Source organism: Mustela nivalis (assembly GCF_964662115.1).
Source record: "Mustela nivalis genome assembly, chromosome: 12".
Classification (NCBI taxonomy): domain Eukaryota; kingdom Metazoa; phylum Chordata; class Mammalia; order Carnivora; family Mustelidae; genus Mustela; species Mustela nivalis.
Window position 1 is genome coordinate 97,965,892 of NC_139031.1, and position 18,950 is coordinate 97,984,841.

Here is an 18,950-nt window from a genome sequence, read left to right on the forward strand (position 1 = left end):
CTCCTGGGCGAAGCTGGGCAGGGACAGTTTAAGTTTTAAACAACAAAATTATTGTTTAACCAGATGGAAGCTCTCTGGCTAAATAGGTCCTTACATTGACCTTAGGATCACGTCAGAATTCTTCATGAACGTCATGTGCTGTGCCAGTTTTGAGGAAGGGAAAGATGCATTTTTAAATTTAGATTTCTTTTTTTTTTTTAAAGATTATTTATTTATTTATTTGTCAGAGAGAGAGGAGTGAGAGTGAGCACAGGCAGACAGAGTGGCAGGCAGAGGCAGAGGGAGAAGCAGGCTCCCTGCCAAGCAAGGAGCCCGATGTGGGACTCGATCCCAACTCGCTGGGATCATGACCTGAGCCGAAGGCAGCCGCCCAACCAGCTGAGCCACCCAGGCGTCCCTAAATTTAGATTTCAAACATTAAAACTCCTCAGCAAAAAATGTTGAAAACTCTCCCCATAGGAAAAGAAGGTATTACTCCCAGCGCTGAAGAATTCTCACAGAGGGAGCAGTGGGAGGCCTCTGGCATGGGAGACCCTTGGGGCCGCCGTCCTGAGATGCCCTTCAAGGCACAACAAGCAAAGGCTCCAATTCTCTATGTTCCAGACTAGAATAAGGGGTACAGTGCAACAGACCACAATTCTAGGGAAGCCAGAACGCAGAACACAGAAGGGGACTCAAGTGAGAGCAGCATAGGGGTTCACCACACCTGCTGATTGAGAAGGAACTGGGTAATAATTTGAAAAGCAGCTGTCCATTCTTTATATTTTATTATATTCAACCTACACTTACTATATTTATAAAATTATATAGTTCATATTCCAGGATGGAGGTGCAAATGTTTTCAATACCATTTTCATAAAACTCTAAGAAAAGCAACTACCATCACTCTATAAAATATACAACAAAATAAGTAAAACAATATAAAATATATAATTATAACTGTATATAATATATAATACAGATAATAAAATACTGTATTAAATAATGGTTTGCATTCTCTTATGAGTCAGAGGTTAGCCACAGGAGAGGCTCAGGAAAAAATAGTTTATTATACTGTCAACTTTTGTTCAACACAGGTTTAAATTACTTGGGTCTACTTACATGCAGATATTCTGCAGAAAATACAGTATACTACAGTACAGTAAATATACTTTCTTTTCCTTATGGTTTTCTTAATGACATTCTCTTTAGCTTCCTTTATTATAAGAATACAGTGTATAATATATACAACATACAAAATATGTGTTGACTGTTTCATGTTGTTGATAAGGCTTCCAGTCAATGATAAACTATTAGTAGTTAATTTGGAAGAGAGTACAAATTATACATGGATTTTCAGCTGTGCAGGGGATCAGTACCTGTCACCCCTGTGTTGTTCGTGGGTCAACTGTACTTATAGGTCCTAGAGACAGGAGGCATAACACATCTTACAGGGCCACACGGAAAGGTGGTCAGGAGGTCCGGAGGTCAGGAGGCAGAAGACAGTAGCTAGGGAAAGGTTTGCCAAGCCATGGCTTTCCTGGGGCTTTGCAGGAAAGGTAAGGCAAGGTGAACAGTCCATGGTGTAATCCAGGTAGACTGGAAACTATACGGGTGGTCCCTACTTGGCTGGCCACTGGCCCTGAGATGAGTAAGGCAGAGAGATATTGCCTCCTGGGGCCAACAGCCAGCTAGGGATGGACTGGTTCTGGATCACTTGCTCAGGCTTCTGGCTGAGAGCATTGGCATCTCCAGAGATTGGCTAGCCCAGTGAGGAACACTCTTTTCTTGGCCAGAGATGTCGAAACACCATGATACACAGAAAATTAAAAATATTGATAATACCAATAACTACCTAGATTGTCCAGCTCCTTCCTCATCTGTTAGAGTCAAGAATTTGGTGTTCTGACTGGGCAGAGCCTCTTAAAGCCACCCTTTGAAGAAATTCAAAGGACTTCAAATTCAAATTCAAAACGTGGTTTTGAAAATCCTTAAGAAAAATCCTTAAGAATTTTCACTAAGAATTCTTAATAATTTCAACCTTTCTTTTTTTAAAAAGATTTTATTTATTTATTTGATAGACAGAGATCACAAGTAAGCAGAGAGGCAGGCAGAGAGAGAGGGGGAAGCAGGCTCCCCACTGAGCAGAGAGCCCGATGTGGGGCTCAATCCCAGGAACCTGAGATCATGACCTGAGCCAAAGGCAGAGAGGCTTAACCCACTGAGCCACCCAGGCGCCCCAATCCTTTCTAAAAATACAAAAAGAGAATCTTATTCTTAGATGTCAATATCTTATTTTCCTTATCAAGTTTTATTAATATGCAGCAAAACAAACATTAACATAAAAACATGTTAGATTAATTTTAGTGTCACTTTGATATGGTGAGATAATCACCACCAGTTTTTTCTTTGTTTTTTAACCAGCTATTATATCCTGCGATTAAGGCTACAGATGTGTGTGTGTGTGTGTGTGTGTGTGTGTGTGTAGCTATACAGAGACCAGGAATAGTAGGCAGCAAGACTGAAAAGAGCAGAGAGAAGAATCCAACGGAGCATGTAAGGTGTGGAAACACAAGTGGAGGCTATACTCTGATGTCTGTGACTGTTTCCACTCATCAGCTCAGTGGAAATATTGATTTTCCCAAAGATGGGTAAACAGAGGGGGAAACTTGCCTGTCCCCAGAGCCATGGCACTGCTTGGCCATTGCACTCTGAGCCTCCCTTCCCTTTTCTGTAAAATAAGGACATTTGACAAGATGATTCCTAAAGTACCTCTCAATTCTAGGAGTCTATGACTTTAATATCTTTAATATTGAGAAAATGTACATGGTAATGTGTCCTCTCAGCACATCCCTAAAATAGGACATGATTAAATAATAAAATGTCAGTTTTCAACTGCCTGGTATAATCTTTTAAAATGCATTTTGAGACAGAAAGATTGTTCTAAGCTTTTATAGACGTTAATATTTTTAAAAATTATTCTTTTCTCACATAGTGCCAGTAGGAATAATTTATTCCTGGACTTTTTCTGTCAGCATCTGTGACCTTGTTTCAAAATATCACATCATTAACACATAGATACAAGTATCCTGAACACAGACACATAAAAATTAATCAGACAATTGCTACTGAGTGGAAATATCAAGAAAACAAATGAACAAGCTCAAATTTCTATCATCTTGATTTTTTTTTTAAGTCCTTAAACTATATATAAAGTGGAACACCTGGGTGGCTCAGTTGGTTAAGTGTCTGATTCTTGGTTTCAGCTCAGGTCATGATCTCAGGGTCATGAGGTCGAGTCCCACCCACCTCAGTTTCCCCACCCAGCACAGGGTCTGCTTGAAATTCTCTCTCTTTCTTTTCCCCTTCCCTCTGCTCGTTCTCTCTGTCTTAAAACTAATAAATTACTTGAAAAAATATATACCTATATAAATTGATTTTTGGAAACATGAACTATCCTTTCATTGACTTATTTCTAATCTGAGTGTTGTTACTCATAAAGCTGGCAATAAACATTATTATAAATGAAATAAAACATTATTAAAATACATTATGTTAGCAGATCAGACTACCATTGTGCATGCTTTACCACCCTCATCCCAAATAAACTGAACATTCTGGTGCATTCCTATATTTCTGTATATACCGTGTCATGCTATTAATACTGGAACATAACATTCTATATTCTAGGTTTTCATTAACATATTGCAAAATGTGTTGGGGAAATGGGGTTGAAGTGTTTTTTGTGCTTTTTTTAATCAAGTTGACATTGTAGTAATATTCAGTAGAGGAGAACACACCAGCCTTTTATTCGCCTTCTACTTTTCAGGGAATTTAAATCCATAAAGATCAAAACTTGTGAGATATTTTAGTGGAAAATGGGTAAGTCCTTCTGAAACAGCTGACCTGCAACTCCTACCCACTCCCAGAGATCAGAGGCTCTGCAGGTTTAAATGCTGCATTCGAGCAACCCGGGTGAAAGATTAGCTTCTCATCAAAATTGAACTAATTCTTTCCAGGGGATTCTTATTTGTAGCCACAGACTCACTGTGATTCCCTGTTTTAAACTAAACTATTGGGAGTTTTATTTTTCTAGTTTGTTGTCACTGTCCTGAGACTTAGCTCATATTGGTGAAGCCCTTGATAATGTATATTGTTGTTTGTTTGTTTTTTAAATGGAACACCCATGCATTCTCAGTATTGAGGATGGAGAATAAGAAGTGGAGAGCAGTTGTGTGGGCTTTTATATTTATACAGATTTAATGGGAAATAGCTGCTTCCAATGAGAATAGCTCTGCTATCAGCACAAACTCAATTTCTACTCAAATATGTAATTATATTAGGCTTGAGAATAACTAAAAAACAATACTGCTAATTGTTGGCTTTAAATCACCAGTTATCTATCTAAATCATGATGAATAAAATGATTAGCAATAGCACTATTGATTATTAAATGTCAGAATGAATATACTAATGAAGTCATGGAAACAAATGTATACATTTGAATATTGTGACTAGTCTGGCCAAAGCCCTGAGTCAAAAATCCAAAAGGTTCTAAAAATATAAAAGGAAGCGTACATAATTGTATCTATCATAACAATTAATCTAAACATTGATTTTGTTCAAAAATATGTTTCCAAGATAATTTTAAGTATAAAATACAATTTGTCATTCACAAACCAGTCATTGTGAACCTATCCCGTGCCCGTAGTGGTCTAATGTGGAGTGTATCTAAGTGAACCAAATACAGAAGACTTCTTGCTTTCTCACTGGGGAATGAGATAAAGAACAAGTAAATAATAATTACAAAAGATGGTAAGTGCTATGAGTATTATACAGAGAGCTATGGTAGAAGGGTAGGTGGGGAAGGAGAACTTAGAAAGAGACTAGTCTAATTAGACTTGATAGGGGAGATCTTTCCAGGCAGAGATTTCAGAGATGCCATCATGTGGAGCAAGAAGAACGCAGCTTCTTGGAGGAAGGGAGACAAGGCCAGCTGGGCTAGTGCTTTATGCCTCAGGCGATCTGTAGTAGGAAGGAGGCAGGAGACCATGTCAGGGGCGGGTCGCAACCACATAGGGCCTTGGAAGCCATGATAATGGGTTATTTCACAGGTAATAGGAAGCACCTAAAGCACTCAACCTGGAGAAACAATATGATTGAATTTAAGTATTAAAACTATCCCCCTGGCAGCCGGATGGAAGCCACACTGCGGGTGGAAACAACACAGGGATGGGCTGGGGGAAGGGGTGGAACGGACGTGGAGAAAGTACACGTTGTCCCAACGAGAGATCAGGGTACTTGGATGAGGGCGGTGATGCTGCAGATGAACAGAAGGGAGCAGATTTAATATTCGTATCTGGGGTAATGCTTATACATATGAATTATTTCCTTCTTCTTCCCCAGCCTTCCCCCTGCTAATTTTAAGTGCATGACCCTTTCTGGATTCCTCACCGCAAGGGAATCAGGAATAGTTTGCTCTTTTCTCTCTTTCTCTTTTTTTCCCCTGAAGGCTATGCCCAATAAGAAAATGAGGTTGGGCCCTTCTCTTCAATTCTAACTCTTTAAAGGATCAACCCTATCGACATACAAATATTATCTTGTTTCCGCTACCAAAATAAAAGCTTGCCCTTGACTGCTCACTTCCACTCCATCATCGTCCAGGGCTCACATTTCGTTAAGTCACCATTACATTACATTACATTATGTTAGATTTGTCCATAGTCACCGGCTCTGCTTTCTCACCTGTTCGTCTTGGCTTTCCTCTCCCCAGTCAGGATGCTGTCTCCTTCTGTCCCACTGAGATCACCCTTACAAAGAGTTACAATTATTGCCCTATTCCAAACACATTTTATGGAAAGTCTTATTTAGAAATATTATCTGGTTTTAGTCTTTAATGGTCTCGTGCTCTGTACAACTACCTCTGACCAACCTGCAGTCCTTCAGTTTCATGAGCTGGATCCACAGGTTCTGCTGGACCTCTGTGCAGTGGAAGACAAGAGAAGTTTGTCCTGGATCCTCTTTCTTCTCTACACACATTCCCTAAGAAAACTCATTCAGCTCACTCAGTACTTCACAACTCATGCCAGGCTTCAAGAGTCATATCTCTGCCAATGGCTCTCAATGCTCCATGTTTAGCGTTGACAAGGTCTTTGTTCTCCAATTCCATGCATTCAGCTGCCTACTTGCCATGCCCACATGGATGTCCGCTAGGTGTTTTAATACTCACCCCAACAAAACTCCTCTTACTTCTTTTTCCCTATAAGTGCCAGTATCCACACTACTTCCTTGTGTTGTTCAAGCCAAAAATGTGGAAGACATTTTGACTTTTCCCTATTTTCCCCTTACCCCAGACATCTAACCTACCAGCAAATCTTACCAAATCTATTTTGCAAGAACAACCCAAATTTCATTCCAAGTCTCCTTTACGGTGCTTATGCTATAAGCCCAGAATCATCTTTTAAAAATATAAATTAGAACATTTCTTTCTGTTTTGAACTTTTCCATGACTTCCTATAACACACAAAATAGAAGCAAAACCATTTGCTCTGGCTTTGGTGCTTTTAATCACCCGAATGTTCCCTTTCTGCCTCAGCTCATCACACACCCTAAGCTCCAGCCTCTCTGAGCTTGCCAAGTTGATCATCCTTTAAGGCATTTGCTCTAGTTATTTTTTCTGCCCAAATGTCCTTCTTAAGTTTTCTCATGACTGATTCCCTCTTATTTCATTCAAATCTCAACTCAATCTTTCCAGAGACCTTCCATGGCTATCCAACCTAGCCAGACAGTACAGTCCCCATCTGTCCATCATGCCATTTTATTCCTCACTACAGGGCTGTATTTGTGTAGCACTCGTTAGTTGATTGCTATCTTCCCAGCGTTTGTCCCCACACCGTCCCAATCAAAGTGCAACTCTGTGAGAGTAGAAAGAACAGGTGTGTTGTTCACTGTTGTCTCTATAGCACCCGGAGCAGGACCTGACACATGGTGGGTTCTCAACAATATTTACTGAATGAATCAGGAATCAGTGACTGCCAGGGAAAGCTCGTCATGACAAGGAAATGAGGAAGAAGGGGAGAGATGGAGATGAGAACATACAAGTAGGAGGATCCAGAGAGACTATGCAGCAGTCTAGCTGTTCTTGCCCAGCAGGGCTACCACAGCTGCCTGGTCAGCTGGCCACACTCCACGGGTTTAGTCCATAAGGAGACAAAGAGCCCAGATAGATTTACACAAGTCATTGCTTCTGAGACAGCGAGCAGCATGAGTCTTGTGTTTGCATTGGGTCCCCTCCCCTCCAACCTCATGTTCCATGACTGTGATGTGCAGGTGGGACCCAGCAAATACTAAACCCACAGCAGCTCTGGGTCACGCTTCAGGAACTGCAAGGTTAAGAGATGCTGGTCTAACACAGTTAGGGGCTGTTCGCTAACTTGGCCCTTCTCCTCATGGAGAGAGACATCATCTTTATTACTCTGGAATTTCTCCAAGGAAAGATGTTTCTAAATCTCTCTTGAGGGAGTCACTATTTTTCTACTGCCAAGGCTGTCTGTTATGCAAACATCCTTGAACAAAGCTGTCAATATCCTTAGCTAAAAAATGTGCATAAATACCAGACAACTGAGAATAATCTCCCCAAAGAGGTATCCTGTAGCCTCATGTGGTACAGGGCCTCTAAGAGGCAGAAAACACCAAGGCATGTTTGAGACAATGAGAGAAGAAGTAATCTTCACCTTGTTTCCCAGAGGAGGGTAGGATGGCACAAAAACTCAGGGAGTTTAGAGCTGCACAGTGTATCAGAAACCATGGAGCCACAGGTTTGTAATGTTTAGTTTAAGGTTTGTAATGACATCAGACTAGATTGGTTAACATTATTCCTAGATTCTCACACATTTCCCAGAAATAGAGGAATGACCAACACCCTGGAAGATACCAGGTGGACAAGAACAGACAACGCTTCAGTGGTGACTTAAGAAACAGGACCTTTTGTCCAGTTAAGGGCTAGATGGGATGCTCACCCCACAGGATAGATTAGAGAAGGGTCAGATGAAGGCTCTCAGTAACTTCATTCCATGGATGATCCCAAAGAAATACTAGAGAGAACATTTTTATTGCATCACTTTCATGACAAATAAGGATTTTAATCTGCTTCCCCCTCCCCCCCCAAAAATCTGTTATTGAGAGACATCAGTCTCTGCAGCCAGGTGGGAGCTGGTGTGGGGGTGCGGGGTTCGTAGCCTACAGGGGGCAGTGAGTCAGTCACCAGCTCCAGGGCTGCGGCCATCTTGTTCTGTCGCCTTAGCGACCACTGTTCACATCTCTCCCTCAGCAATTTATTTTTATTATAGCTTGCAAAAGTGTCCATATGGAATGGATTGAAAATAAAATTGAAAGGAAAAAAAAAGTAACAAGTGCTTCACCACAGATAGCTAGAGAAAGTACTGGTGTGGAACAGTGCCATCCAGCTGAATTTTCTGCAAGAATGGAAATATTCCATTCCCGCACCAACCAGTCAGTGGCCCCAAGTCACATGTAGCTACTGAGCACTTGGAACGTGGCTATTGGAACTGAAGACCTCCTTCAATTTTTCATCTTATTTAATTTTAATTAAATTTACATAACTGCATGTTGACTAGTAACTTTAATATTGGACCCTGCAGGTCTAGACTTTAAGCAATAACCTGAGACCAAGGCTCCCCTGTTTGCTAGGGCTGCGATTTACCCTCTCAAAGCATCTATTACCTTGTAAGATGAGGATAAAAGTAGGATCATTCATGTAGTGGATATATGAGGCTTAAAGAAACAATCATGTTAGATGCTTAGTACCTGCCTGGCATTGACTTATCACCTGGTAAATATTAGATGAGGATGGAAGCAATAATTGTACTGATGACAATGATCACAGACATAGAGTTCCAGGGACCCTGTGGAAGGGTTTGGGGGAATGGGTGACTGGCAAGAAAAGGTTTGGGCCAAGCAACAGGGGACAAAGTTTGGGTGATAATAGGAAGCAGAGGCCCTGTATCTGGCCATGTCTGGGAGCTCGGGGCTGTGAGTGGTGACAGCCTCAAATGCTCAATACTGGTGAGAGCCCTGAGTATCAAAGGCTATGGGGAAGCAGCTATCTGGGACTGCAGACAATGCCCACAGCAGGGGCAGTGATTTCTGGCTATGACAAGGTCATTTACACTGTATCAAAACACATTTTTTGACACATTTATCAACTAATTTGGATCAAACCACAATTTGCCTAATTCATCTGAAAATGTATATCAAAATATGTTCTCAAGATATGTGTATCTATCTGGGTCCAACAGGAAATGCAAAGCGCAACATAATTTTAAAAAAGGTAAGTTTAATGCAAAATATTAACCTGTTTCTTAGGAAACAGGACAGGAGAGTAAGTGTTGAGATAGAAAGAGAGCTCTCAAGAACATTCTAGAGCTATGGGAGAGGACCCAAAGACACACACACTAGGACAAATGCTCAGGACTTAATGAAGGACAGTATCCACTGGGTGGTGGAGAATTTTGCTGGGTTTTTCAGGCCAGAGTTAGTCCACAATCACTGGACCAATGGGAACTTTCCAGTGGGGACATAGGCAAACTGAGGCCAAAGGGCAGGCAGAGACAGTCAGATTATACTGCAGATGTGACACCCAAAGCACACAGGGGCCATGTCGGGAAGGCCATGGGAAACAAACTTCTAGGATGCAGGAAAGCTGAGGCTGACGGGTGGCAGACAGAGCGAGGGTGCCAGCTGGGTGGGAGAGGCCACCTCTGCAGGAATCCAGCACACTTCTGGGCACGACATGGGCCTAGGCGCTCTGGGCCTCTTCAGGAGATAAAGGTCGGGCAGCGAGCCTCAGATTGCCTGTGCAGGAAGTTAAGGAGAGCCTGGGTGCAAGGAGCAGCAGAAGCCTGGGTGGGTCCAGGCTGCCGTTGTTGACTGCCCTGGGACTGTTCATATCAAGATCTGCAGAAAACCATCTACAGCAAAACGCTGGAGACTGCCCTGACCACGCACCTATGGCTGGAGAAACCACACTGCTGAACAGGCCAGAGAACAAGGTGGCTCCCCAGGAGCCTGGTGAATGAGCCACAAGAGCCAGAAAGGACAACCTTCTGCTGACATTGGACCGGCTGGCAAAGGGTAACTATTAAACAGGTCCATCTCCATTTTCACAGACCAGATGACGAAGGGTGAATTTGGAGTCGAGTCAGTAACTGGTGAAAGAGTCGACGTCATCCAGCCCACCGGCCCCACTCACGGTGACACTCATGAAACACTTCCTGGGACCCTGTCAAGGATCCATGTAAACAACTGTCTTCAACAAGAGGAGGAAGATCCCTTCGTAAATCATCACTCCTGTGTGTGAAATGGTTGTTTGGACCATCATCTTGCCGTTAGTAAGTTCTCAGTAGATCAGCTTGAGCTAAAACCACACAAGTGAGAAGATGCACTTGTTAAATGTTTCCCCTGCCTGGAAGCCTGTCCAGAGATTCAAGGAACTCAACTCATTCTAGTGATAAATATATTCTGTAGCGGACCATACAATGCTCTATGACCCAAAGCTAATTATTCTTTCTATAGGACGTAGAGTAAGCACAAAGGTCAGCGATAGTATAGAACTCCTACAGAATCTTTGAAATCAATAAAACCAAACAGTCTGTAAAACATTCCTGTTTTATTTGGCCTTGTTCTTGCATGTTTTCTTTTTCCTTAAACAAGTAAAACAACCACATTTTCTGAAATGTAAAGGGGATCCAATAAATAAATACATTGCATTGTTATCATGGTTCATACAAATTTTTAGAATGAAAATGTACAATGGATATTCATAGAAGTTGTTACTCTTAGATCTTTAGCAACATTAAATATGTAATATAATTATACCTCTATTTCCTTTTCTAATATTTCTCCCTGCCTCATTTCTAAATCATCAATTTTTCCACATTTTCCTCTTCAGTTATTTAAATGGTAAAGTAGGCTTGTTTTCAGCTAGTTTTAATTAAAATATTATCTATGAGCACTTTCAAGCCAGATTGTCATCATCAAAGCAAAGGAAAGAATTGAGGCAATTTTGGAGAAAACTCAGTGCCAAATCAAATTACTTAGATGAATGCTCTAATTTTTCTATTTTTCTTCACTAACCTTAGAAGATGTGGGTGATTATTCTACATAGGGACTCACATGACACAAACTCAATGTAAATTCAAATAAAGAGCTGCAAGGAAATAGAGGAGGAAAGCCCCCCGTCCACTACCCTCAGCCCTCCATCAAATAGAAGATGTTTGGCACCTACCACACACCTGTTCTGTCCTGGCTGTGCCCCAAACCACTGCCTTACAAAGCCTGCTTTCTAGAGGAGAAGGCTGATCACAAACATGTAAATGAATAGTGAATAACTTGTGGACAAAACCACAAAGCGCAACAGAAAAAGGTAAGCGGTGGCCGAAGAGATAAGGAAGGAGGTAGGGAAGTTTATTGTTGAAACCTGCTCATGGATCTGAACAACAGAATTCCTGCCGGAGCTCCTCGTCTAACACCCCTGGACTTGAGAATTCCTGACCTACACAGTGAGAGCCTTTAAATATCTCTTCCTTTTTCTGTCCCACACACCAAGCAGGGAGTGGGAGGGTGAGAGGAGTGGATACAGTTTGGGCTTGCAGAATGGCCTCTTGGGTCCACGAGTTTCCCTGCTAAGGGCAGAGCTGGGCTGGTGGGAGCCTTCTTTGCACTCTTGCCCTCTACCCTCTGCCACTGTGAGGTACAAGCCTGGGGGCACCTGATCACTGAGGACCATGCAGGAGGAGCTAGGACCATGGCTGCATCCCTGGAGCAGTGAGAAGCCATTAGATCTTTTCACCAAGGAGCCATGTGTTTCCCTCAACCTTGACCTTAGAAAGACTCCCTGCAAACATGGAATGGGTCCCTAGGAGGCCAAAAGCACTGGAGACACAGCAGTGAGTGGGGCAGTCACACCTGGGGCTACTGGCATCTACCACCCAGCAGAAAGACAGATGTGAACTCAGAATTTCCAGTGTGATGCTTGCTTGGTGCAGAGATGAGAATGGATTGTAGTAAAACATAGAGGAGTCTAACATAAAAAAATGTTCATCATCACTAGCCATCAGGGAGATTCAAATTAAAACCACATTAAGATACCACCTTACACCAGTTAGAATGGCCAAAATTAGCAAGACAGGAAACAACATGTGTTGGAGAGGATGTGGGGAAAGGGGAATCCTCTTACACTGTTGGTGGCAATGTAAGTTGGTGCAGCCTCTTTGGAGAACAGTGTGGAGATTCCTCAAGAAATTAAAAATAGAGCTTCCTATGACCCTGCAATTGCACTACTGGGTATTTACCCCAAAGATACAGATGTCATGAAAAGAAGGGCCATCTGTACCCCAATGTTTATAGCAGCAATGGCCATGGTTGCCAAACTGTGGAAAGAACCAAGATGCCCTTCAACGGACGAATGGATAAGGAAGATGTGGTCCATATACACTATGGAGTATTATGCCTCCATCAGAAAGGATGAATACCCAACTTTTGTAGCAATATGAACAGGACTGGAAGAGATTATGCTGAGTGAAATAAGTCAAGCAGAGAGAGTCAATTATCATATGGTTTCACTTATTTGTGGAGCATAACAAATAGCTTGGAGGACAAGGGGTGTTAGAAAGGAGAAGGGAGTTGAGGGAAATTGGAGGGGAGATGAACCATGAGAGACTATGGACTCTGAAAAACAATCTGAGGGTTTTGAAGGGGCGGAGAGTGGGAGGTTGGGGGAACCAGGTGGTGGGTATTAGAGAGGGCACGGATTGCATGGAGCACTGGGTGTGGTGCAAAAACAATGAATACTGTTACGCTGAAAAAATAAATTATTTAAAAAAAAAAAACATAGGAGTCTAACTTCACTTGGGTGGAGGTTCAGGAACACCTCGCTGAGATGGGGTCATGAGGGAGGGTAGAACAAGTCAAGCTGGGACACGAACCCTGGAACAGTGAGCTATGGGTGCAAGACATTCCAGATCTAGGCAGAGCTTTGGAGCAAGGAGAACCTGGAGATTTTTCAAAACTGAAAGAAACCCTCAACCAGGAATGTGGTAAGAAGAAACATAAGCATGTAAAATCATGTTAGGACCAAATCATACAACCCTTGTAGAACATGCTGTAGATTCCATTTCATTCTGAGGACAATAGGAAGGTATCATAAAAGGGCTCAACCCAGAAGTTAACATGATCGGGTTACATTTAAAAAGGTCACTAGCTACCGTGGGGAAACAGGTGGGAAGGAGGTAAAAGCCAACATGGAAAGATCTGTCAGAAAGCTGCAAGACGTGAAAGATACAGTGACATAGATAGAATGAGGTAAGGAGGGGAGGAAGGGAAATGAAATTTCTCAGCACTGTGTCTGGACGTAACAGACACTCCATAAATATGGGGTGAATGGTTTGACTTTCCCCACCACTTGAGATCCCGGCACTATATTTCATTTTACAATTGAGGATTTTGAGAGACTGAGCACCATGCCCAGGTCCCAGGTTCTAGGTCTGAAAACCTACAGTGAGCTGTGCACGTCCTCCTGGGATGCAGCATTCACTGCCTTCAAGTATGGAAAGATGATGAATGAGACCCGACCTTTCTGAATGCTGCAGACCTGCCAAGCACGGGGCGTTCGGCATGTATGCTATGGTTTTGCCCACAGTTTGTCTTGCACATGAAAATTCAAGCTCTGCCCAAGAATACAGAGCTAGAGAGGGCTGCGAGCCAGAGGGAGCACGAGCAGGAGTCTGGGGCTCCGGCTCCTAACCACTCTGCAATACCGCCACCTGCTGTCCTACGCAAGACAAACAGCAGCGAGCCCCACCGTGCTGAAAAGAGGGACACTTGGTCTGCAAGTGGGGATGACAGCGTTTTCCGTGAGAACGATAGAAACTGAGATAGAAACTCCAAGACTGGAGGATAAGAGTGGTCGGCAAATAGTGAAGAGGCCATTGAGGCAAGAAATCAAACGCAAGACGCGCGTGATCTGCAGGCCACCCGCGGCAACGGAAAGTTTCACACATTTCTGGTTAATAGCACCTGTGGGAGCCAAGGGCCGCCCACCTTCTCAAATGAGATCGCCTGTCCAGCTGAGTCTCTGGTGTCTCTAAGCCCGTTACCAAGACTGTGACAAATCTGTCACCAGTGTCTCCCGTGGTCCACTGTCCCATGCACTTGGGTTCATTTCTGTAACAGAAGAGTCCGAAATCTCAGTGGCTTGACACGACACATTTATTTCTCACTCCCACCAATCAAGACAGGTCACAGAACCCACCAAGAAATGATTTAGGAACCCAGGATCCTTCATCTGGGTACCATCTTTGAAATGTTCACCAAGTTCTCCAAGTTCACCACCTGAGGATAAAAGGAATGGTCCAGCTTGAGGACAGGTTGTGAGGGTAGGCCATTCACAGACTGTCAGTACCACAGCTGATGGAAAGCTGTTTGGGCGCTTGTCCAGCTGTGTGCCTGACAGAGAACAAAGGCAGTATTATGAAGCGCTAGCAGACTTGGCCAGACTCTCAGGCACCTGAGCATTCTTCCTCCTGTGCCTAGAACACTCTCAGGACCTCCCTGAAGCAGGGCGGGGTGGGGCGGATGCTCCCAGAATTCCGCAGTCAGTGCCTCCAATTCAAGTACTGGGACCCCCAGGTGATTCCCCTCCATCAGACCTGGTGTGCCCTCACTTGGTGCTGCAGCCTAAAAAATGAGAGAGGCAGGTGCTTATTTTGTCCCACTCAATAGACAAGGAGCGGATTACTGCCGTAAACACCCTCATTCAGAAAAAGAACAGAGACTTCCCAGTCACTGACTCACAAGGACACTTGGAGCTGCAGGGCAGCAACCTCAGCCTGGACTTGGGGGAGCCCTGGTCCGACACCAGGGCTCCTCTCCAGAAGGGACTCCAAGGACTCAATTTTTCTGACAGCTCTCCATCTTCCCTCTTCGGAGTTCTTTCTTTTCCTAAGTAGGTTCCTTTAGTTGAACCAGGTGTTGGGGATCTGTCTGCGTAACTTTGGATCCCACTTTCTACCTATGACCCAGTCAAAGATGTCGCAGATGAGGTTGTAGTGTCTTTGGGCAATATGATTCCTTTGATTACTTTTGATCAAGTTGCTTCCAGATAGTTCCATATAGTTGCAACCACACCCGAAGCATTCTCATAGACAAAGTTTTCAAATCTTCCTTTTTGCTTTCTCATGCCCTTGCCTATATCAGCTTAATAGTGGGGGGGAAAAAAACTCTTTAATCTGATTGTCACCATGAGGCTGAGTCATAATATGGCTTTGTAACTCAAAGCCTTTTAATTCAATATCTTATTTCCTTGTGTTTGTGTTTCCAGAGGCAGTTGGAATTTGCAACCCTTCACAGACCCAAATTTCTGGACTTTCTGCTTGCAAACTAGCCAGTTTTCTCCCGAGTTCTTCTCCTTCTTTTAATAGCATGCCAACACAGCCAGCTGCAGCAAACACACATTAACACTTTGATTTTTTTCCAGCTGCTTTTGCTAGGGTTACTGAATCATGAGGCTTACAATCTGCCTCCAAAGGCATTGCAGGTAATAATTTTACTAAATATTTCCACCGTATAACATAGATCACCATCTACCTTGCCACCTGACTCTAAGTCAATGTCAGACATTAGCTTTTTGTGTCTACAGCCTTTCAAAGTATCAACCTACTATATCAGTCATGGACGTTTAATTGCTGTACAAATTCTCATCTCAGAGGTTTTAACACAATACATGTTACTTTCTTCTTGGTGTCACTGTCCAAGGGAAAGAGTTGGCTGGTTTTTCTCTAACCCTGACTCGAGAGCCTATACCTCTTCTGTCTTTGGCATTTCCCTATTTGACATGCAGCCTCTAGGCTTGTCCCTGTGAAGCTGGGAAGCACTGACCTCACACCCATCATGTCCCATGAGCCAGGCCATAGTCACATGACCCAACTCACAGCAAGGGCTCCTTAATTTCATTCACCTGTGTTTCCAGGAAGGGAAAACACAGCTCCGGGGGGAGGTCTGGCAATTTGGGCCACACTGTTGATAATAATCATAAATTATGATTCCAGTCCTCCCCTCTAGGAGCTTATAGGTGATATATAATAAAGCAAATAAAGTTAAGATGGGAGTGAGAATTTTGTATTCTCAGCAGGCTATTTACATGTCAGAAAAGGTACTTGTCAACAGAACAGGTACAATATAGTCCTGACAGGGTATCTGTGTGGGGTTGCAAGGCAGGCAGGAAAGAGGTGGCAGCACTGAGAAGTCTTTCTGCTGCTCCTACATCACTAGCGGTCACACACATTTGTTATTCATCTTACAAGCATTTCCTGAGTGACTGCTAAATTCTAAGTATCAAGTTAGGATCTGAGGATTGTTTCAGTTCCTGCTCTTGCAGTATTTAAAGTCTAATATTTAAAGTCTAATAATTACTCATATAAATAACAATTGATTAATTTAATGAATGATAGGCATAATAAGTACAAGAAAATGTAAGATAGCAAAAGACAGACCTAGATTGGGAGTGAGTAGAGGTTCTAAAGCATGAAGCTGGGACCTAATGGCAGATGAAGAGATGGGGAAGAAATATCAAGGTTTCTGGCTTTTATGATTGTGGAGGAGAGAGTGCCATGCTGGGATAGGAAACACTGTCTTTAGGTTCGATGGGAAGATGATAGTTTCATTTTAGGATACACTGAGGTCAAGTTACCCTTGAGACCTCTGAGTGGAAATGTCAAGTAGGCAGTTGATATTCAAGTAAAGAGCTCTTTCGAGAGGTCTAGAATGGTGCTATAACTTTGGAAGAAGTCTTATGGACACTCTATTTTGTCCTCAAAGATGTGCCTCAGCGCCCTTTCTCTAAATTTATCATCTATGGGGGAAACCCCCAAAAGTCACTTACCCATCATCCAACCCCTGTCATTTTAGGGCTATACCCCAGTAGGGTGATTAATTTTGAATAGGAGCATTCTCATCGGAAGCCTATAGATTTTGTTAAATAGTGAATCAATAATGCACGAGTAAGAAAGTTTTTCCATTTTTTCTCTTTTTTTTTTTTTTTTTTTTTTAGGTTTTCCATTTTTAAGTATCACTTCTCAGCCCAGGATGGAGGACAGAAACAGCGCTACAAGAAACAGAAACAAAGAGCACCTGGCCGGTATTCCATGATGACAACAAGAGAATACTCAGGGAGGGAGGAAGGCAAGGCAAAAGGACTCGATCTTCTGTTTTTCTTTTGCCTGGTTTATCCAACGCCTTAGGCAGCAAGCACCAATCTAACATTCAGCTTGGCATTGTTTTAAGCACAAATCTTTGCTTAAGCAATGAGTGTTCCTTGTAGGTTTTGAATATGAACACATTAGTAGGAGTGCATTTATTTTAACTCATTTGATGATGAGTTTACTGGAAGCCGAGGATCTGGTGTCTGTGAAAACCTTAGAAAATGATTTGCAATAACTCTTCAGATGAATGCAAATACATGAAAAGAAAAGCAGTTGAAGGTCGTCACACAAAGAGCCAGCACAAGCAGCGACCATTAAGAACAGGCATCTATTTTAATTTCTCAGGTGTGCGTTGATGAGGAGAATTAGAACTGTTTTAATTGCTAATCTCTCAGAGGAAGGAACACACCATGTTAATTAAATTCACTGATGATAGAAAAAGTGGGGGTGGATTAATCACTTCTAATGGCAGAACAATTTTCTTTAAAAGCCAGCTTTACAAATAAGAACTGGAATTCACCAAAAGAGAACTCTGCTCTTAAAGAATGTGCATGTGCACGTGCGTGTGCACACACACACACACACAGCCTAACTACCCACGGAGCATAAATTGCAAGCTGTACACTTTTTAAATCATTTCAAGAGGTGCAATAACCACCCCAGAACGGCATCTCTAATTCACTTTCTGAGCAAAGATGTAGCAAGTACTTGCTACATGCACAAAGCTGCAGTATGAATAATAAAAGAAATTAAATAAATGTAGCTCTTCAACTATATATTTGGACCGTGGATGTTTCTATGCAATCTGTATAGATCAATCATTAGGGACAAATTCACTTTTCTATAGCACTTCAATAAGGTAGCACCAAAACACCTCAAGGAGATGAAGTTAGGGGTGTCTCATTTTATTGAGTGAAAATGCTTTAGATCCTCTGGCATATAATAAAGTATACATCTCTAGGGACACTGAGTTTTGTCTTTATAAGGAAAGACAAGGGAAAGGCAAGTAAAATACAAGTTACAAGGATTATATAATCAAGCCTCTAAATAAGAAAATGGCTGGCTCTGCAGACCTCATACTGGAAATATTATAACTATCAGATTCCAGAGATGGAGGAAACAGGTGTCCAGCTAGACCTGGAAGCAAGAGTGCCCATGAGGAGAAAGAGGGTAGGAGGGCAGTTCCTGTGTGGTTAAGGACTCTCAGCACATTCCTTTGAGAATATGACGTTTCTGTAACTGCTGTGTCCAAAACAGTGCCAGGGACAGACAGTACAGCTGGCCCCAAAGAAAGAACCCGGCATGACCATGACAACCAGCCATTTCCCATGACTTAAAACAAAAACCGTGTGCTGTGGTGATCTCCTTCCTGGAGGCAGGGTGCCTAACTAGAAGCAGCAACTATCAAAAAATGTCATAGGAAGCCCACTCAGTAACCAAGACCAACACAATTTTTATCTTCTAGCTTGTACACACGTATTCGGTTCTTACCAGGACAATGGAAACTACACAAAACTTCACTATTTTTATTTTATCTCCTGACATTGGGACATTCTATACTCTCTACCTTCAATTTGCTGATGATAAGGAAGGGCTGAAGCAAAAGGAACTATGGGTGCCCTATTTTTCCATTTTTTTTCTATGTCATCATGTTTAGCCTAAATGGCTGGCTAATAGCAGAAAGTAAGAATAAAT

General features: G+C 42.5%; 1 long non-coding RNA gene across 1 annotated transcript; it reads left to right on the forward strand.

Moving 5' to 3' along the window:
• The first annotated feature begins 14,269 nt into the window (after positions 1–14,269).
• LOC309844647 lies at positions 14,270–18,013 on the forward strand. Its single transcript, XR_014300799.1, has 3 exons — positions 14,270–15,098; positions 15,533–15,592; positions 17,105–18,013. It is a non-coding gene; the product is annotated as an uncharacterized lncRNA (long non-coding RNA).
• The last annotated feature ends 937 nt before the right edge of the window (positions 18,014–18,950 follow it).